At 36.0% G+C, this 23802-nt stretch overlaps 1 protein-coding gene and 1 long non-coding RNA gene across 2 annotated transcripts in view; one reads left to right on the top strand and one right to left on the bottom strand.

Annotated features, from left to right (window-relative positions):
- The window catches only part of LOC137398332 (inversin-A-like), a 334813-nt gene that overhangs the window by 51870 nt on the left and 259141 nt on the right, over positions 1–23802 (bottom strand). The gene's annotated exons all lie outside the window — the stretch shown is intronic.
- LOC137399002 (uncharacterized) lies at positions 17060–18854 on the top strand. The gene is made up of 3 exons (XR_010979107.1): positions 17060–17101; positions 17554–17712; positions 18700–18854. It is a non-coding gene; the product is annotated as an uncharacterized lncRNA (long non-coding RNA).

Below are 23802 nucleotides of genomic sequence, written 5' to 3'. Positions count from 1 at the left end.
TTCTGCCATCTGTGTATTGATAGAGCTGATGCTGGTTGCATATAACCTGATGTTATAACCACGGGAGCAACCTAAAACACCATGCAGATATGGAAATTATTCAGCTGATAAGCTAACAGAAACACTACCAAACATAGTCGAAATTAACATATTGGATCATATCACATGTTATGGGAAACAGTTACCAGTTACCATATACATGCACCACAGGATATTTGATTTTTGTATGTTTACCTGTGTGGTTCCACCAATGCATCTTATCTACGAAGAACTTGGTACATTTGAAAAACCCTGGATCTCTTCTCAGGCAGAACTTTTGCAAGTTGCAGGCATTGTCATATATGACGATATCTGGAGCTGAAATTGAAAACAATCATACGATTATAGGTTTTTTTGTATTAATATGTCATGTTGGCTGGCAGCAATATACAGAGTTCTTTTGAGGAAAATCCAACAAAGCAGAGGGTTGCTTGTTTGACAGAGTAGCAAATCTTACCTTTGACAAACCTGCATCTCAGAACTGTGTAAGGGATATTTGGCGATTCACCACGATCCATCACAGAGAAACCATAATTCACACCTAGGTGCAAAAAAGGAAGAATAAATATTTGAAACTGAAGAATGTACAGTGTAAACCTGATATCTCAAATCTTTATAACTCAAATTTCTGGACAACTCAACCATTTGCAGTTGGTCCGTTCCCAGCTATTGCTAATTACCTTCACATAACGCAAATTTTCCTGATAACTCAAACAAAATCTTTGGTCACACCTGCATAATTTGTGTGAAATAGTGACTTTTGTGCCAGATTTGTTACAAAAAGTGGTTGATATGGTTTAAACTCATTTAATCAACATACGATTTACCATTAAATGCTGATTAATTTTAAAATTACTCTAAATGCAATGGTATTTCTTTTAATATATATGTGAGAATGAAGGCTATCAACGATTTTGTAACTCAAATATCTTATAACTCATACAAAAATGGCTCATCCCCTGGTGTTTGAGATAAGTGCCTAACACTGTAGTTAATTTACAAGAAACCCATGAACAGCTATTGAATCATAATATTCTGACAATGCGAATCTGATAGAGATGATAAAGAATCAGCATCAAGAAACATTATTGTTAAGCAACAATTATACCAATTTATTACAATCAACTCACCATGTTGACAATACAGTAGAAATATGCCCGGCAACAACGGCTTCTGTACCTTGGAACGCTTCTTACATGGAGGAGGTTCTTTCAGCTTATCAGCAGTATAGCAACCTCGAGCAACAAGAGGTGGAAGCTTTGGATAGCATTCAAGCCGTTCTTCCATTTCATAAGCTGGCAGCTGATGTTTTGTTGAACCACAAAGCTTAATCAGCACAGACAACAAATCTCGAAAAACATCAAGGGATACAGTCCTGTCTTTGATGTCTGAAACTGATAAGAAGGCAAATAACACAGGTGAGGTCTACTGAAAGGCCTCAAGTGTCTGAACAGAGAAAGTTCCAAGCTCCTGATCCCTGATGTGCCCACTTAGCACATCGATGTCATGGATAAAGGCAGACACAGGAGAGGCAGTTGCTACATCTCTGATGAATGTGCGCCAGTGAGGCGGCAGTTCCTCAGCACTGGAGAGAAACCTGAGACACTGCAGAAGTGATTGTGGACAGTTGGTAGCAGCTATCTGGTCAATGCAGGACAATGACTCGAGGCTAAGCAAAATTCTTCTAGCATCCACATCTGCCACAAACATTGTCTTGTCATACCTAAAAAACACAATTGGTATCACCAAATCAAGGAACTACAAGAAATTAAACAAGCCAAAATATGAACAGGCGTTAAATGCAGCTAAGCAGTAAGTAACAGTATCACATAAGTCCAATGCATCAGGCACAAAGAAACCACCACAATAGCAAGGAAGTGACTACTTGAACATGCTTGAGAGAACAAAATCATACTTGATTCCTTCTAATTTGGGGGTCGCAGTAGTTGCATTGTTGGATGTGTTCGCAAAACGGTGCTTCTTCTGGAAAGCCAGGGTTATACCATCACAGATGACTACTCTAGAATTCTGTTGACACTCTGAACATGAGAAACTAGTGTCTGGCACATTTAGTAGCTTGGTGAAAGAGAGCCAGGCTATTCTCAATCTGGAATATGATGCCTCCTTAATACTCCCTTTTCTTTCACAGACACTCCAGTACCATTTCCGGTAATATCCATAAAGTGTAACCCTGGAAAACAAAAACATTAAAAACAACTCTAGAAAGATGTTGATTGGAAATTCTTAAACCCTACCACTTCATAACAGACTTCAAATACATGGAAATAGAAGCTTAACAATTTTTATGTAACTAAACACGAACGGCATATAACAGTAACCTTAAAATGAATATAAGTTTAATGGCGATGACACCTTTACAGCATTGCTTTGTCCTATTGCTGACACGACACCTCCCTTATTCCTCACAGAGACCCTGCCACACATCTTAAATTTGCTTTTATCAGACCAAACTTCAAAGTGCAGAACCTGTGGCAGGGTGCCTGTAAGAAACAGGGCAGATTCAAAGAATAGGACAGTGTTTCTGGTTAATAAATAGTTATCTCTGTTGTTAAGATAAGTCAAAAGTTTTTGCACTTGCCAAGCTAATGCAACCCTCCCCCGAATGATAAAGTAGATACATCAACATACCCATCTCCAAGATACAGTTTGAGGTAGTCTCTCATCAGCTCATGAGTCACAACAAAATCGCCCATATTCAGCAGATTCTGTTCCTTCCCATCACAGTAGACCATTTCATCACAATCTTCACATTTGTGAAAAGGTACTACAAAATGTATTTTTTGATAAAATGAGCGTCTAAAAATTTTAAAATTGACTACAATTATTCACAATATTAATTGTCAACTGTAACACTTGCTTACTGTTACAAAGCAAACAAATCAAAGAGACAAACAAATCAACAAACAAAAGAGTATAGCTTATTGGGACGAGAACACAAACACAGAAATTGTATGTTTCAAAACCTATTTAAAAGTAATTATGTAACTGAGGTAAATTATGTAGCTACAAGCTATGTTGTTGATGGTCATCAAAGAGTAACAGGGAATGTCAAAAGAGAGTTCCAACATCAACTTTTCACACTTGTTACATTGCACTGGTTTGACCGCTGAGATATCTGGAACCTGAACTGTACCACTGTGAAACAGAGTTGTCAAGTTGAATATTACAACTTACGCTGGCAAAGACTAATTTCACAAAAATTAAACCACCTCATACTACTAACACGGTATTGTATATTATTATATAATATATTGGAAAGGTATTGTGAATCTATGGACAAAAAATATCTAATGAAACTTACAAATCATCTGTGACTTCCAACAGCCGACTTGAATGACTGACTTGCTGAACTCTGTGTCGAAACTTTAAATTTGTCTCATTGAGAGCATCTTGAAACATTGCGAGATAGTCGCTGAGTGTGTTTTGATCCAAGGCCCATCGGACAACAAGCTGAAATTCACACTTCTCTCTATGCTCGGGACAGCTGCACATAAGTTTGCCATTTTTTGCATATACAGTGCCAAACTTTCCATTCTTATATACGGCAACCGCATCGGCTCTAATTGGAAATGTCTGAAAGAATAAGATAATATTTGAGACAAATCAATAGATCAGAGATGTAGATTGCACTGCTTGAAATAAATAAGCTCCTTTCTTATTGATTACACCATAGATATGGATTACACACTTGATGTGAAAAATGAAGACTCAAGTATTTTCAATCAGAAACAGAGAATGCAATTCTGTTTAATGATAAAACAGATTATTTTTATAATTTTTTATAAAATGATTTGAGGATGAGAATCAAGGTTGAGTTGTCTGATCACTGCCTTTACCTGTATGTGTGTTATATTTTTATCCAACATCAAATTTGTGAGTAGCGTCGTTAATTAATATGATGTCATTCTTATTCAAATCTTACACACCTGGCCCTAATAGTCATGCTGTCTATACATGTATTTCCAATGGGCCATGTATGAGTGCCCCATGAGCATAGCACTACTGGGGTACATGTATGTGTCTATATATTACAACATAATGAGTTGAAGATACCTCTGCCTCTGTTTCTGCGATAATTCCATAACTGTGCTCTGTGTCTTCCTTCAATGCAGCAGTTCCTTTCAACCAGCACACTACAAAAGGTGGTAGGAACAAAGAGCATGAAGTTCAATAGAGGTGTATGTAATACATGTTTAATTCAAGTAAACATATATGAGTGCTCTTCAAACTACATTGTATCACTTGTTTATCATTATACCACAGCCCCAGGATACTTACACATTTCTTCTGCCGCACATGAATTCTCCAAGACTGCTAGGTGACAGCAGCTCTCGGTATCTCTTACTTCTTGAGACGACAGCTCGAGAGAGTCAGCCGCAATCATTAGTCTGACTAGGTCAGACTGACAGCTGGCACACACCAAGTGCTCACCTATTTTTACAACGTATGCGTAATCCATCGTCTGTAATGAAGAAAGTTAAAAAGCCTTGGTCTTACATTCTGAGAATTTTTGGTATGTAGGAAAAAATTAAATGATGCGGATTGTTTATGGAACAACATTTTAGATGAAGCCTTGTGGTAAGACACAAACGTAGTCATAGAATATACATGTATATAACGAGTAGCACACCTGCAGTTTTCGATTTTGAATTTTCATCACTGCCAGCAAACATCCATCCATAAACAACGCACTGTCTTCATGGGTGGAGAGCAGGTTTGTGTAGAGCTCATGCTGAGATGCCTGCAAATATGCAAAAAGGCAATTGTTACTATGAGGACACACACAAATTTGAACAGTAAAATCTAGTTTCAGTAAGGGATTGGCTGATAGTAAATACTACCGCCCATGGGTAAAACATGGGTTGTCTTGTGTAAAGAAATTATGTGAATGGTATGACAGGAAACAGTTGTCAGCATATGACTCTATGCTAAAGTGCCCATGGCTGCTCAGCCTGACTGTAATAATTTGATGGAGATGAATTCACTTACAAAGAAATCCCATCATAAATACGACATTTACACATTTTAAAAAAGTGTGTGAGGCTAGTTCTCACAAACAGCATATCATAACTGACTGTATCTTTGCATCGCAGATTATGACCCAGTAATACAAATTCACCCTCCACCGGCTGCTGTGGTTTTGGTACAAGCAGTTATTTCCAGAGTAACTTTCATGGTGAGGGTACTATTCTGAATTACTTACTGGGGTAATAATAGCTTCTTTGCAGAGCAGCCATGGTGCCTCATAGTTGGTTGTGTCCAAGTCTTGTTCTGTAAGCTGTGTCTCATTGGGATCACTGTCATCCACTGGCCATTTCTCCAAAGCTATTGGGTTTTTGTGCTGCTTGATGGTAGTTTTCATACTCTGGCAGGAAGTATCACTGCTGGTGCTGGCAGAATCTAGAGAGAGAAAGTCACACTCAAGTTCCAATTTTTAACAAAAATGACTCATATAGGTGGGTTTAAGCTGATCAAATCGTCAATCATCTTACTGGCAAATGTTTCATACTTCATGATCTTTGCTACGACATAACATAATCTTTTTCGGAAAAAACACCTTGAATTGTATTTTAAATGACGTGGTGAATGCAAGACAAACCTATTATTTATAAAAGCAGAGATTGTCAACATACGGGTATCAAAGTACATAGGGAGTTTTCGTGCCACATGAATCTGTCCATCTTCTTTTACAGTGAATTTAAGTCTTTTTCTCTTCAGTCGAACCTGTTAGACAATGCATCAATAATAAAAAAATCAATAAGTCAGATAATACATATTTGATAGCATAACTTAGAGACGTAAGTCATGCTTAGAGAGCAGTCATTATGAATAAATTTCTTACCTGTTTCATGAACTCTTTTGCGTCTTGAAACATTCTTAAAGGTGGAGAGTCTTGTGTTATTGAGAAAAGAAACCTAGAAAACAAGTGAAAGTATGAGTTTACAAACTTCATACACGTCACCAATAATGGAGAATAACAGACTTTATACCCTTCACCAATAATGAAGAATAACAGACTTTATACACTTCACCAATAATGGAGAATAACAGACTTTATACACGTCACCAATAATGGAGAATAATAGACTTTATACACGTCACCAATAATGGAGAATAACAGACTTTATACACGTCACCAATAATGGCGAATAACAGACTTTATACACTTCACCAATAATGGAGAATAACAGACTTTATACACGTCACCAATAATGGAGAATAACAGACTTTATACACGTCACCAATAATGGAGAATAACAGACTTTATACACGTCACCAATAATGGAGAATAACAGACTTTATACACGTCACCAATAATGGAGAATAACAGACTTTATACACGTCACAAATAATGGAGAATAACAGACTTTATACACGTCACCAATAATGGAGAATAACAGACTTTATACACGCCACCAATAATGGAGAATAACAGACTTTATACACGTCACCAATAATGGAGAATAACAGACTTTATACACGTCACCAATAATGGAGAATAACAGACTTTATACACGTCACCAATAATGGAGAATAACAGACTTTATACACTTCACCAATAATGGAGAATAACAGACTTTATACACTTCACCAATAATGGAGAATAACAGATTTTATACAAGTCACCAATAATGGAGAATAACAGACTTGTAAGTAGCATACATAACTTAACTATGACGATACATACACCAAAGAAATTCAAATTTCAAATATCACCAGAAGATTTACAACTAGTTTCTGTTATGATGCCCATCTAATCTAATCTAAAATTTTCCCAACTAGGGGAAAATTTTAGATTAGGGGGAACTCTTTTATTACAAAAATTTTTTACTAAAAACCTCTCAGGTCTCGAGTTGTTCTCGGCCAAAAAGAATTAAAAAACGCATTTGTCCGGATTGTTGGCACAAACACACCTGCGTTCTGTCGAGTGTTGTGGTGCTTGATAGTATTTTTAAAATCAGGGACTGTAAAGTTCCTTTCCACTGCTTTTAAATAAAATGCACACCTAATATCTTTTCGCCGTTTAGCTAAACTCTCGATCCTGTATTTGCTCTTATTTCTGTAAAACTGACTTGCCCCTTTAGTTTAAAAATGAACCTTAAAGCGGTGTTTTGTATTTTCTCAAATCTTTTGATATCTTTTTTCATAAACGGGTCCCATACCGTGCGACCCTACTCTAAAAGTGGCCTCAACAATGAAAAATAAGCAATCTGCCGAGTTTTTTTGGGTCAGCAAGCTTTAAAACTCTCCTTAGCATATGTAATATTCTATTAGCTTGGCTTATTTGTTTTACATAGTGAATATCCCATTTCAGGTTATTTTGCAACTCAATGCCAAAATATGGATGTGAATCAACATTGTCCAAACGTTGGTCACATAAAAAATAACTATGAAAAATAATAGCGCATGGCTTTTATATATGGAGTTCCAGTGTCGTCGCTAGTCGAATCACTCATGAGCATGAAATTCACTTACTATTCCAAACTGTAAATTCAAATCTGTAGAAAGAAGAAACATCAAACTACACGCAACATTCCACTTCTTTCAAGCACTCAGGAATGAGATGTGCAGTTTCGCACTTAAGCTAAGCCAATCAAATAGCATTCACAAAAAAGGATTTCCCAGAGTTTTCCATGGCTTTACGGCGGTTTTTACTGAGTGAGATAGTGATCAGAAAACAACCAAAAACGTCATTATTTTTTAATAAATACCTATCTCAGCTATTCACAATTGACTTATTTAATCATTAAATATTTAAAAAGAGCAAAATATACTAATATAAATAGAGATCATGCAAAAGTCTGTTAAAAAGTCTGTTAGCCATATTTGGTGCGTAAACATATCTGTCTGATCACCTGACCACTGACATGGCTGGCATGGCCAATAATTAAAAATAATGCACCTTTGGTGGGAGCCAATTGCTGTGCACTTAACATATTCAGGAATACACTTGCCCTCTTCTTTTAAATTGGTGCTAATATCAATCAGTCTTTTACAGTACTAATCTGTGCCGGCAACCATCTTTCTTCTCATAATAATAACAATAATAACAGTGACTGCTAGGTAATACTTGTATATTTATTGTGTTTCTTAGATATATTGATTTGATCTGATTTGAGCCAATTTTAAAAAGGTGGAGAAATCGTCAACTTCCTCTCTTTTCTTTTTAACTCTCTCATTAGGTTGTTATTTGTTTCTCTATTATCCCTTTTTATAATACTCATTCCATTGTTCATCATATTCATTACTTAATCTCTCCGTGTCACTAATCTCTATCTTCATGTCATCATCCATTCACCTTCTTAGTCTTTTTTAAAGCTAGTAAATGTCACGGGTTCTAATCTACACGGCATATGCTATAAACCATGGTGCTGTCAGCTAAAATTCTTCTCTTCACTTGAATTACTGTAAACTCTGGTGATTAAACAAGGAGTGCTAACAGAAGTACATATTAACATTGTGTCACAATGCAAGTTCCTTCATCTTCCTCAAACCATGCAGTTTGGATTAACTTAGCTTAATTATAATTTATAGGTCCATTATAAAAAATGCTGTTTGCTGGAGTTATTTTATTATTCAAATTTGTCAAGGCCGATCTTTTTTTGGTGAGTTCTTTCAACAAATATCCATTCCTTTAAGGGGGCATTGGACTTATTTAGATACGTGGGGTTTTAGGTGAGTTTCGTTCCATAATTTTATTTATTATACTCTAAAGGCAAACTGCATATATGCAGAATCATTAATGAAACAAAACTGGTATAATGAAACAAAACTGGGTATTTTATATACACTCATATGATGGCAAATAGGCTCTTGCTGTAACAGCAACAGTAAAAGTTCCAGGTAGATTTCTTATGGCCTTCTGTAGCAGTCAGGCAAACGTAAATCTTATGAAATATTGGAATAATGTTTAGCGGAAAAGCTAGCAGTTTTGGTTGGGATTGTCTTTAACATTATGTTTCATTGTGCTATGTCCATGATATTTAGTAGTGGCTATATCATGTGTACGGGTGGACTCTCTGCCCTTTTCTCATTTTTCTCTCAATGGATTAGTTAAGAATTTTTGCTATATTGCTAGCCCGGTCTGTTCCTTAGAAACCAAGCTAACAGCATTAGAATAAAGGGTTACACTGCATGGGTATCAAACCTAGATATTCAGATAACTCACCGAGCACACGGCCCCTTTACCACTCTACCATACCACCTTGAAGTAATAATTGTGCTCATATGCTAATATATATGATGGTCTCTCACAGTACATGGGCTACCATCATACTAGTATGGATAAAGTGTTGTCAATTAATGTATTATTTCAAGAATATTTGTAATATAATCTTTGTCTATAGCAAAACACTCGGGCTCATATTCTTAACTGTGATTAGTGTAGCTGTACTGTTTCACATAGCCAACAATGACCAAAACCACATACTTTAATCTTCTTTACGTTTATTTCTTTAAAAGGTCGTGGCAAACATTGATTGACAGCAATTATTAACTATTACGTAATATCTCAAACATTGAAAAACTGTCTGTATTTTCAAGTTATGACTTTTAAATAACTTAAATATTGTACAATATAGCTCACACTAAATACAATTAAAACATCAAAATAGCCTACACACCTATATCTGTATATTGCATATTACTGTAGTTTTCTATCATATCATATATTGTGTTTCCATCAAATAATATGTTAAATGTGAAGTACAAACCATATTATATAAATATTAGCCTGGTTGTTTATGTGAGACTTTTATATAGAAACATGTGAAATATTACTCTACACATGTCTGCCTACACAAGTTTATACATCCTCTCTAGACTACTCATCATCATATCTTCCCTGTATTATGACTGGCTCTCGAATGTGAGAGGACTAATCCAGGGATCAATTTTACTCCCTTGACGACAACAAATAATGTTTGCTCTTCTCTTGGTTGGTTGCTAAGCCCTGGGGGATTGTATAATCATCTTCCACAATGTAGTATTTATCTTAGACCACGTTCAAACAATAGCAGGACCCTTGCAATGAAGTAGTCTGAGGTGGTGATCCCACTTTCCTTCTTACATAATGGAAAGAGTCAGGTCTATGAATAGATTTCTGAGAGCCTGCTATCTTTTGGTAATAACATATCATGATGTGTTGATTATGATATTACCTTATATGGTAATTTGAGTATAATAGCTGAAGTACTATATACACAGTGCAGTTACAGGTATGTTTGTTCATTATCTTAAGTATGTATAAAGAGCTTTTATGTTCATCACACAGAATTACTGGGGCTAAACACTTGCAAGCACTCTCTGTAGAATTCATAATTTAACCATAATCTACCCTCTCAATACCAGTCCTCTGGTAATATAGCGGCTCTAAAAGATATGGATGTACAGCATGGTTATAAACCATTTAAATCTAGAAGGATATTTTGGTATATAAAAAACAAATTCTTTAAAATAGGTTTTAGGTTCTGAAAATAAGATACAACAAAGTACTTTTGTCAATCAGTGATACAGTTGAATTCGGTTTCATCTTTTTAGATGGAGTTCATTTTGAAAGACTTGTCTCCCCTCAACATGAGAGTATTATAGTACATCATAGAATTATCTCTCATAGCTTTATAAAAGACTAGCTTTACAAACCGACGTTGCCCCGGTAATAGAAAATGTTTGATCAAAAAATTGATTTGTACTTAACATATAACAACATTTGTCATGTTAACTTTCAAACTACATATCATGAGAACGCCTTTTAAACCCATATTTCCTCATATCATGAGACAAATGTTTTGTGCGTGTCAAATAAATAAATTGAAAAAATAAAATGACAATAAAAAAGTTCGGAGGTAAATGTGAAATAATTAGCAATTAATAGTTAAATTAAGTCGGTTTTGCTACGATTACAATAAATCATGATTTGGTAATTTGGTAATGATACAATTAGTACGAACTGAGAAAACAAAATAAAAATCTTAAATATGTAGAGTTATTAATAACAATTCTTGCATGGAAGTGTGTGTGTATAAAAAAGGTTACCGTTCTAGCAGAGGCTATCCATCAAACCTTTGAATACAGAGACACTCCTATTCTATGAAGACTCTTCCCATAGAAAAAAAACTTAACTGTCCAGGCGAGAAAAATTGGCCTTGACCCCAAATTTAGTAATTTAACCTTATGAAAAAGTGTTCTTAACAATGGCGTCGTGCCGTGTCAGTAAAATAATCAGCGTGCGCTATAGCTATATCTATAGCTGGAAGGCAGACATACGACACACATACTTTGATAAATATATGTACGGATTGTGACCCTACAGAACAGCGTGCACTGGCAGCGCTGGGCAAGCACTGCTTACATTATTTGAAACGACTAGTTGACTTCCCATTTCTAGTTATCACTCAATGTTTTTACATTTTCTAAGTTTGTACCTGAGCTTTTTCCATGTCTTAACAACAAGTTATTAGGTGTCCTTGTTATGTTGGACAATACCTGGTTACCAGTATGTCTGGTTATGAGGAAGATGTTTGACCTAGTTGTAACCAGTTCACTTCAATATTAGCCAATCATTGCTGTTTATATTGAACCTTTTGGTTAATGCTAAGGCTATTTGTCACAGATTAGATATGAATACTAAGGCTATCTGTCACAGATCAAACATAAATACTAAAGCTATTTGTCATCAGCCTTAGTATTGGCCCTACAGTATTGCATCTCCTGGCAGCAGTAGACAAATGTGCTGTTTGTTGGTACATTTTGTCTCAATTCTAAAGATTTAATCACTTTTTGTCAGGTAAGTTTACATAAGAGCCAATCACTTGCCTTGACAAGAGATCCTTTGGTACAACTTGTTTCTTCAATAATGCCCATTGCCTTTGGCTACTAGAGATGAATTTTACTGCAATTGAGATGGTCTACCTTATTATTATACAATCATTGCTGTTCCTGTTAGACACTTTCTTATCAATGCTAAGGGATTGTTCATATTTAATATTAGAAATGTGGCCAGCTGCAACAGTGAGACCAGCTCTAAAGCATTGAAGGGTCCGAATTGAGTAGGGGAATATCATCTGTTAATCTATGCCAGTCTACAAGATTTGGAATTTTGCCAAGCTATGCAGGTGGCATTATATAGCACGAGTGCAGTTCAATGATGGACATGTGTGTTCATAAAAATCACTGCTAGATGAGTAGAGAGGAGAAAATGTATCACGTATAAATATGAAATTGTATTTAATAATAAATCTTAACCAATAATTGCATGTGATTTAAATTGAACAAAGAGAAAGATATCAGCCCAGAGGATCATGAAGCTGGTCTCCCGTCTCATCTGTATCAGTAGGAGTATGCAGATAAATATCCAGTCTGTTAAGTCTCTCCATCATGGCAGCCATATCTAAATAAACAGATATTTATTAGTGTCTAATATAAGCTTCAGTTAATCAGTGCAAGGAAGCTAAATCATCGAAAAAAAGCAAAATTAATACCCTAGGACACTTATATTTCGCTAGTATCTAGATTCCTGAGTAGCATAAAGAGTAAAATTTCGATGCAACTTAATTTCGCAGCTTTGATGAGTGCGAAAATATAGTGATGTGAAAATAAATGCAGTGGAACAAACATAATTAGATTTCTCAGGTTCGGTTCATCGGTAAGAAAACAATTTGAGACTAGTTTGTAATTGTGAACCACAGGTAGAATTGTGTGGCCCAGATCAATAATGCAATTTGATCGCTTGCTGCCATTTGTTTCTTGGACTATCAATAAACAAAGCTATTTAATTCCGCATTTTCGCTCATTCGTTATGATAGTTTAGTTTCGCTCATGAAATTTTCGTGAGAGAATGACTTCGCGAAAACGCGAAATTTAGATGAGGCAAATACATAAGTGTCCTACGGTATCACATATGAACAGTCCGTATGCCTTCAAACATCTATGAAGAATATGCTACAGCAGCCCAGTTTAGTGCTACCTGGTAGACTGAATGGTATATCCAGAGAAGCTACAGATGTGTTGGCTTCACACATGACTAAAATACGTGTACAACCAATATTGTGAGACAAGTTCTAATGCTGAATCTTTGAAAGTCAGCATCTATAGTTTTAAACGTCTGTCGAAGTTGCTGTTTCCTGGAGTGCACTGCTGTAAACCCATGTCAGATTTATGGTGGACTTGTCAGAGGAACAACAATATTATCTACCTATAAGTATACGACTTCGTGCCTGTATACTCTAACGTCTGATGTAGTTAAATTTTGAATTAGCTTTAAAAACCGTTTTGTAAGAAAATTTGCAGATTTTTCTCTGCTTAGCTAAGCAACTATTTGAATTATAATTGTTTTAAATTTAAGAACACTTTCTGAGGTCATGACCCATATATTATATATAATATATTGGAATGTATAACATCAGAATTATTTCCTCACAACAACTGGATCTATTGTTGAAAAACTATATGTTCATACCACACATGAATAGGCCTACTAAGGTTATGTGTCATTGATCTGAAGATGAATAGAATGGCTATCTGTCATAGGTTTGACATGAATACCAAGGCTATCTGTCATAGATCTGACATGATTGCTAAAGCTATCTGTCATCATCCTTAGTATTGTCCCTTTAGTATCACATCTCCTGGCAGCAGCAGACAAGCATGCTAGTTGTTGGTGCGTGTTAAGGTGTAAACACACTAGGCGATTTTATCGCGAGCTTCATGAGGAGGGCGGAGATATCGCTAGCGTGTGCATAAACACACTTGAGCGATTCACTAGCCAGCGATAAAATGGGCACGCCCACAAACTACCAATAAAATTCATTAGTATCATTAGTCTCTTTGGAGTTGTTAATTAATTTAGGTCAGTCAATATGGCGCCGTCTAGGCGACAATGTAAACAACTTACGCATTTGTTATTAAACCTATCTCACTTTCACTGATTATACACTGCCTACACTACAAGGAGACATAAGAAAAACGATTATTGCATTTTTAACAGTAATATTTTTTACTATTTTTATACATATTTTATTTTGTAGTGGTTTTTTATATTTAGCCCTTTCGCGGGCAGAGCGACGTTTTTGTCGCTTTGCGATTTAGCTGCTCATTGTCAGTGCGACGTTTTTGTCGTTTCGGTAACGTATTTTATTATTGCAGTTTCTGGTTAGCTAAATGCCGTTTTTTATTTAATTTTTTTATCAATAGCAAGCTACGATATTGTAGTTTCGGTTAGCCTCAAAAATTGACTTTTAAATTGTGAAAAAAGCGATCGTTTTTAGCAGTGATGAACAAATAAACTTTCGAAAAAAATTAGAAAATTGTTCTAAATAATTTATCAACTTATATTTTTCTTGGTTCGGTTTTACCTTTTATTTACCAAATTTTTCGAGAGTTTAAATTTAGTTTACCGTCATGGCGCCTTCTAAAAGAACCTCCCGAGATTATTCTAATAAAGCAAGTACTAGTACCGAAATTACTAGAAGATTCAGAGCTAACAGTGACTTTTTAGATTTAGTAGCAAGAGATGAGAGTGAATCAGGTTCGGACTTTGATTGGAATGACTTTACATCTGGAAGTGACAGTGAATAAAAGGCTGGTAGCAGTAATAATGAGGATGTGAGTAGGAGTGATGCTTGTGCCTGGAAGAATATAACCAACATAAACAGAGATAAATCTCCTACAATTTAGCAGTTTATAGCAGTGACAGGCCCAGTATTTACTCCAGTGATGCTCAACCAGTAGAGTATTTTGAAAAGTTTTTTGAGCCTGTCAATCCATGAAGTACATCTTTGCGGGAGCTCTTTAATTGTTACACAAATAAGTACATGATGCAAAGACTGTGATGTGGGCCTTTGTAAAGGAGAATGCTTTCGAAAATATCATTCGTAAATAGACAATTATTATGAAAAGCATATATTTTCTGTTATACATTTTTATTTGTTTATAATATATATATATGCCTACGGACATATACATGTATACGTATGCACCTTTAAACATAGATATATACACATAATAACGCACAGAAAAGTGTATGAACCTTTTAAAGAAAATTGATTTTTTTGAAAATTAATTCGCCCATGGGGGTCTGATTTAGTTTTGAAAATTTGCCCGCGAAAGGGTTAGGCCTAATGTATTAAATATTTACCGTTTTCAAGATGGTCAACCTGCGCAACGATTGACTCCAAATGTCGGTTTTCAGCTTGGATTTTTTGTAATTTTTGTTTGTTATGGTGCACATGACTGGGAGTGCTATTATTAAATTTATGAACAATTCATGCTCGTTCTAATGATGTTTCAATATTAACAAAATAGCAAATTGTCGCTGCTGTACGTTGGTAAACATCGATAAGAAATAACTACCCGCCATAAAATTGCATTCTGGTAAAATCCAACCAATCGAAATGCATCTCGCTAGCAATAAAGTTGTGCAGAGAAAGTCTAACGTTATCGCTCTGCATGAGCCTGCTGGATGAATTCTAGCGCAGAATAGCGCCACGCAGCGCGATATCGCTCTAAATATCGCCTAGTGTGTTTATACCTTTAGACATTTTCTCTTTGATTTAACCATTTTCATTTAGCTGTTTTCATAATGCATGTTTACATAAAGCCTGGTTTCTATATGACAGAACACTGATCGTGCGGCCCAGTGATCGAACGCTATGCATTGCTTGGGCTGCGATGCAGTGTTTTCATAGCGCTCGTAGGCGCCATGCTTGCTTTGGACAGGGTGGGTAATTTCCTTAATTTTTTGTATGGGGGACAGATTTTTTCAAAAAACAACCCTCCGTTCGAATTGTGGGATAGGTTGAAAAGGACGAGTGGTGTATTGTGGGATACATCACTATGCGCACCCGTCGCATGGATCTACTCTGTTGGATCCTTGCGATCGGCGCACGGTCGTCGTGCGTTGACGTTTCCACATCACAGCCAGCCTACGTATGCGTATGACGTCGTGCGCCTTGTTGCACGCCTTGCACTGTCATATGAAAACCAGGATTTAGAGCCAAGAGCTTGGCTTGACAAGAGATCATTTGGTGTGACTTGTTTCCTCAATAATTCCCACTATCTTTGGCTACTAGAGATGAATTTTACTACAGTTTAGATGGTTTACCTTATCATTATACAATCATTGCTGTTCCTGTTAGCCACTTTCTTATCAATGCTAAGGAACTGTTCATATTTAATATTAGAAATTTGGCCAGCTGCAGCAGTAGGACCAGCTCTAAAGCATTGAAAGGTCCACATTGAGTAGGGATAGCATCTATTAATCCAGTCTACAAGATTTGGAGTTTTGCCAAGCTATGCAGGTGGCATTATATAGCATGAGTGCAGCTCAATGATGGACATGTGTGTTCATAAAAATCACTGCTAGATGAGTAGAGAGGAGAAAATGTATCAAGTATAAATATGAAATTGTATTTAATTATAAATCTTAAACAAGAAATGCAAGTGATTTCAATTAAACAAAGATAAAGGTATATCAGCCCAGAGGCTCATGAAGCTGGTCTCCTGTCTCGTCTGTATCAGTAGGAGTACGCAGATAAATATCTAGTCTGTTAAGTCTCTCCATCATGGCAGCCATATCCAAAGGAACAGATATTTATCAGTATCTATTGTAAGCAATATCTATTATAGCAATTCCTATCTATCTAGTATGAGAATCTAACCATGTCACGATTATCTTGTGTAAACCATCCTTCAGACTAAGGGTAGGTTTATAGAACACGGTGTGGAGATGTAAAAACCATTGAACTTAAAACCCCTGGAATGGCAAGAGGTCATTCTCGAGTACGGAAATCCGGTCGACGCCATTATCAGTTAATGTTCAAGTCAATTTCATTGTGTTCAATGTGAGAAAGAAATCTAATTTCAGATTTAACAGCTATGGAAGGTCACGAATACACCGCTCAATCAAAGGAACAGACTACTGAGATTGCTACTAATAATTTATGTACGAGAGATAAGGGTGTAGGTGCACAGTGCTATTGCTATTCCATGAACTGCAAAAATCGCAAGAATGGACTTTTAAAGGAAAAGGCATGACATTTCACAAGTGAGTCACTTCTACTACTAGTTCTGTTACTATTGCTCAAGTCTACGACTACTAATAGTTGTGCTACTACGAGTTAGTACTGCCACTAGTTAGTTCTACTACACTAGTCACTGGGTGAGTGAGAGTTGATCAGTGTCACTACTGAGTGTACGAGTTTGACTGTATTTTGTCGGTGATTAGATAAATTTATAAGCTAGTGAGTGAAATGTTCTTCCTTCAGAACGAAGGTTTTTTATTATTTAAATTTTGAATTTTTTTTATAATAATATTTTGGAACTACAACCCATTAGGTTATTTCTAAATATTTATATTTGAAGGAAGTGTTTGTCGTGCTTATAATATTATTTATTGTTGTACCTGGATCTAGCTAGCAGTAAGGAGATAAGAGTAATAATACTATTGTTATTACTACTGTTGCTAACTAACTACTACAGTTTCATTTTAATTTTTAGATTTCCAAACAAAGCAACTGAGAACTCTCGTTATTTACAATGGTATCGCAACCGCAGAAGAGTGAATAAGCCTGATCCTTGAGCACTTATCTGCAACGAACATTTCAATGATCCATGTTTTAACAGCAGGTTAAAACGTTCGACTGAAGCCATTTAAAGGTAATATTTTTCAATGTTGAATGATACTTTTCAATGATTAAATTTAAAACCATATTGTCAAGCACAGTGCTGCAAGGTTGCTCAACTTAAAGTAGCTATTATCTAAAAAAAATTTAGAAACCTCAAACAGCACCCAAAACAGTGACAGCTGCCACAGCAAGTGCCTATGAATATGTCTGCAGCTTAGCAGTTGTGTGATCTGTTCTCTGTGATTCTTCATCTTCGTTTCTGGGATTTAATGTCCAACGCATAAATTATGCTGTCCTTTTTATCAAATGTTAACTGTGTAAATCTTTTTTTCATTTCCTAGTTGTTGTAATAAAACTACATAATACTCCTGCAAATTATAAATTCCAAATTGATAGCAATAACTTGCAATTTAGAACATAAAACATCTTTTTGGAACAAAAAAAATCGATTTAAATAAAAAAAAATCAAATAAAACACTAGAAATCGATTTTTTGATTTAAAAAAAATTATCAATTTTTAGCAACCCTGCCTACAACACAACAGGGTAAGACGTGGTGAATCTTTTCATATCAAATAACGGTAATGTGAATTTTGTTGCAAGTCAACCATTAAGCTTTATGCCTAAGATGGGTGTGAATGACTTCCAGTGAAAATTGCTACATTTTCATTTTATATAGCGATATGGTAGCATTTTGAGCTGTTTTATTTTCATTTATTTTATTACTTGTATGGTTGTTTATTAAGGGTACTATGTTTATGTGAATAAGACATTCATTTTTGTTGATTTTATGTAATTGTTATAATTGATGCTTTTGTTTAGGGGGTTGGAATAATAATCCTACTGTTACTCAGTTTAAGGCTACCTTCGCAGACTTATCATCAAATGTGGTGCAGAATCAGATGCTAGTAAGACAGGTAATGTTACTGCTCAAAACGAGATTCTCATCATACAGGCTACTCCAGAAGTTGATCAGTTTGTCGAACTCAATGATTTCAGATGTCAAATTTCTGTTATAGGTAACAGTATAGTCTATATAGCTGGCTACATTGTGCAAAAGCTAACTAAAGTGCTGTCGTGACATTGGCCGTCAGTTGCTGGTTACCACTAAGTCAAATATCCAGTACCGACATCTCTATACTCTACTCAAGCTACAAAACAATGGAGGATTGGTGCGTCCGTCAGACGATGTCATCAGGATCCTGCTAGTTGCAGATCAATACTTTCGTATTCATACAAAGCCAGATCCACTCCATTGTGTGGTGTATTTTATCAGTAGTGTAAGGTCTAGTGATGTGTTATGCTTTGGGAAACACCTTACGGATACGGCAGATGGCATATCCAACCACTGTGTCATTGATGAAAAACTTAATTCAGTCGTTTTATGATCTCCGACAGCATCATTATGCTAAAATCCTACACTCAAACTGCAAGGTGCATCTTTGTGGCATACAATACTAAAGTAGTACTTTTTAAAGGCCAGTAACAATATAATCACTGTAATATTCATCTGCAGCTGTTGTTGTGCTATTATTCCTAATCTAATTTAGTTCTAAGAAACTGATGCACCTTGGCTCAATATTCAGTGGTATACAAATCTCCTTTTACACAGTTTCTGTAACGTGTATGTATAAGTTTAATCATCTGATTACACTAATTCCTGCATTTCCTTGTTTGCATTATTTTGATTATTCTTTATTACAACGGTTTTTAATTTCCGTTTAGTTGTTGCAGTAGTTCATTCCATCTTTTACAAATACTGTATTATACATATCATACATTCATAAGCTATTATCACTTAAATCTTGAAAACAGTTTCTGTTTTGGCAGCATACCTATGTGTTGTTTTTATCGAAATACTTCATGTGCTAAGTTTTTCCATATGCATTTATGCATATGTAATATAAATTTTAATATAATGGAACAGTTGTTATTTGCCTGAATATATCATTTGCTGGGTTTATGCATTTGTAATACAACAGTTTGTATGAGTAACATGGTTGACGAAAATTTATTATACATCTACTTATCATTTGATATATCCCACTCCATATGTTATAAATAGGTTTTCTTCTATCAGGGCACTCTAAACGTTGTGTAGGAGTAGCTTTCATTAACACCCAGCTGGAAAATAACTATTCAATATGTACATTTCTGTCATTTTTCACCGTTTGTTTACAAACGGAACTAACATTCGATTAGCTCTCCAATATGGCGCATACGTTTACGTATTATTATCAACGTAAAAGTCACGTGATTGCCATTCCAGGGGTTTTAAGTTCAATGGTAAAAACTGTAGCCTCATCTGCTGAGCCAGACAATACAACTTAGCCTGTGATTTGCCGTATTCCCAACAGCTAGTTATGAGTGATTTTCTCCCTCTAAGCATTAATCAATAGAATTAATTACTGACCAGCCAATAGCAATGATGAAACAAGACTCATCATATTTATTCCTTATTAGTTAATAACTAGCAAGACAAAGTACACATGAAGGTAAATGAATACGTGTTGTTACTGATGAACAGTAAATATGTAGGTATTAAAATTCAAATAGTAGTTGAACTGTGAGTAAAAACTTTACCTGCCATCATTTGATTGTTTGCTTCTTGAAGAGCTTTAGTTTTCTGCTGAGACTGGACAAGCACTTCTCCCTGATTGGCCAATGCTACAACAAAAATAGAATCACGGCTCATATACTGCTGTACACATGAAAGTAAATGAATTTGTATTGTAACTGATGAACAGTAAATATGTGGATGTTAAAATTCGAACACCAGTTGAACTGTGAGTAAAGACTTCACCTGCCGTCATTTGATTGTTTGCTTCTTGAAGGGCTACAATCTGCTGCTGTGACTGGACAAGCTCTTCTCCCTGATTGGCCAATGCTACAACAAAAATAGAATCATGGCTCATATACTGCTGTACACATGAAGGTAAATGAATACGTGTTGTTACTGATGAACAGTAAATATGTTGATATTAAAATTTAAACACTAGTTGAACTGTGAGTAAAAACTTTACCTGCTGTCATCTGATTGTTTGCTTCTTGCAGGGCTACAATCTGCTGCTGAGACTCCTCCCTCTGACGGGTCAATTCTAAAACAACAATATAATCAAGGCTCATGTACTGGTACTGTTACATCTTACAATAAGAAGCAATAAGCAAATGTAACATTACAATTAGACAGCTTTATTAGCAACTGAACCAGAGTTAACACTACCCAACATAACACTGAACAAGGTCAGCTGACCAGCTGGTAAGACAAAAGATAGGGGGATGACCCATCCTAAGCTATTTATAGAGCATTTGCTGTACATGTCTGGGCAGGAACCAAACTGGACTCTAGTGATAGTGCATACATATCAGTACTACATACAAAGGGGGTGTAAATATGTCATAAATATTTTTGACTAGACAATCCAGTTCTACTGAAATTAAAAACTCACCTGCTGTCTTGCGATTATCTGCTTCTTGAAGAGCTGCAATCTGCTGCTTAGACTCTACTAACTCCTCCTTTAGCTTGGTCAATTCTAAAACAATAATATAATCAGGGCTTATATACTGCTATTACCAGATACTGAATTGTTGTCAGTAGCGGCGGCAACAACTACAAAATAAACTGCAATGTTATTCTATGCTCACCTCCTGTTTTGTGTCTCTCGAGTTCATGAAGAGAAGCAATTGTCTCATCAGTGGCAGCGGCATGTGCTAAAAGAAAGTAAAAATAAAACTTCAATGAATAGTAAAAAACAACAATTAAAAAAATACTTTGATCCAATTTCTGAGAAAAAAGTTTACGTTTTAAAATCTGTAGACTTGTCTTTAAAATAATCTTATCCTATGTTTACCTTTTGTTTTGAGTCTGTCAGCTTCATGAAGGGCAGCAAACCTCCAGAAAGTGGGAGCAGCATGGGCTACAACAAAGTAAAAATAAATAATACTTCAATCTAATCAACAGACAGATCATCTTATAAATCTGAATACCTCTACATGACTCAGTATAGCCTCAGCTACATGTAGATATAACTCTAGTGTTACTATGACAACAAGCTGAATGATGTACAAACAAATTTAATCTCGAGCTCTTACTATGCTATGAACCAGTTTGAGACCAAAAATTGATAAAATAAAAGAATACAAAATTAATACTGATAGTGCAGTTAATTTAATCATAATTAATTAAAGCTATTGATGATAATGTTAAAATATAGCCTTAGAGCCAACTGCTTAGAGTTTATAGTTAGGGTTACTAGTGAATGAGAACCGACTAGTGTTGCTACAAGTAAAGACTAAATAAGTTCCTACTTGACGTTGTACTTATCTTCTCTAAGGCTACAACCTGGTGTACAGCCTCAGTGAGTAATAATAGCCTGAGAACCTGCATTTGAATTGTTAAAAATTTGAGTAAAACTATACCATATTTTATTCTTACTCAAGCATTGTGATTCTATCTTTAGCAAGAGCAAGAACTGCTCCATAGGTAAAATCTTTACTTTAATACGAGCCGTGTCTGTCTGGCAGAATTACTACTACTATAATTCTAGTGAATATCTCATGTTTCTATTCAGAACTGTAGTGAGTAATAAGAATATACATGAATCAGGAGAGTTCAGCTAAGTGCTGACTAATAGCTGCCACAAGGTGTTGAGCTGCTAACATCACTTTAATCCTATCAGTTTTGAATAAGGAATTAAAATACTCAGACTATAATTATTCAAGAGAGAGCAGAGGTGATGAGTGATTAGCAAGGGCTGAGTGTTGGCTGAAGAGAAGAGGCTGAACTGACAGCATTTAATACAGAGACAGAGCTGAACTGCTACTACAGCCCACTGCAGTCTCTATGCAAGGAAAATGTATATGGAATTCTCCAGGGTATGTTTATATAGATACCCTGGGGACAAGCAGAGAGTTATGCAATAGAGTAGTACGAGTGAGTAGCTGGTATCACACTGTATAATAATCCTACCTGCTAATAATGGCTGCTTCCAGCTCTTAAGCAGCTCTACTGTCTCTTTCTCTCCCTCAGACTCTGCCTCCTCCAGAGGAGTTCTACTGTCATCATTCTTTATACTGAGGAGTGCAGAGACTTTATCAGGATAAACAGAGGTCAGCATAGACTGTAGAGCTGCTGTGTGTCCCCTGTAGGCTGCACAGTGCAGTGCTGTGTCTAGGTAGTTAGTCTGTATGTTGAGCAGGGAGACTCGTTGCTCTACTGGCATACTGATCAGTAGAGTATCTACTATCTCTGTATATCCTCTACATGCAGCCCATGTTAGAGCTGTGTAACCCAGTCTATCCTTCACAGCTATCAGCTCACACTTCTTGTCAGAGGATACAGTGTGAATTATAAGCTCTACTAACTCTCTATCTCCCTTCAATACAGCCCTGTGTAGAGCTGTATATCCACCCTCAACCTTCTCAAACAGCAACTCATCTGCTATTCCTCTCAATGGAGTGAGTAACAGATGAGTTACTACAGGGTGGTCTCGGGAGATAGCCAATAGCAGAGCTGTACACAACTCACTATCTCTGATTGTTGTTATAAGCTGAAGTAGCTGATCAGGAGGGGTGGTTGTTAGAGCAGCCCTAAGGGAGATAATGTCAGGAGCTCCACTAGCCCTAATATATTCTCTAATCCATTGCTCCATTGTATCCTGTAAAATACTCCACACAGTATAATATGATAGAGAAAAATGAAGACAAATTGTGACTCAACTGCTGACTCTGGGTGAGCTGATGACTTATAAAGCTGCCAACCATAACAGAGTTGCTGCAGGTGAACCCTGGATATTCACAGAGTAAAAAAAGGAGACTAGGAATATGATACTCAGAGCTGGGAAATCAAGCATCAACATTCCTGCTATTTGCTCTATAATGTGTTAAACTAATGGAAATAAAGTCGATCAAAAATTGCAATAGCAAATAAAAAAGCAGGAAGCACAATAAAATTCATGCAGTCTCCTACTTTAAACACTAATTTCCTATAAAACTGGTGACTAAATACAATCAGTGACCTGCAGCTGATTCTGACCAGAACAAAGAAAAGAGAAGCAGCTAAAAACTCCAGTTTCAGAGCTCCTCATTCTATTCATAAGAGGAATATGACATATTTACAGTAG

Source organism: Watersipora subatra, chromosome 6 (genome assembly GCF_963576615.1).
Source record: "Watersipora subatra chromosome 6, tzWatSuba1.1, whole genome shotgun sequence".
Taxonomy (NCBI): domain Eukaryota; kingdom Metazoa; phylum Bryozoa; class Gymnolaemata; order Cheilostomatida; family Watersiporidae; genus Watersipora; species Watersipora subatra.
Note: the sequence above shows the minus strand (reverse complement) of the source record. Positions and strands in the feature narration are given on the sequence as shown.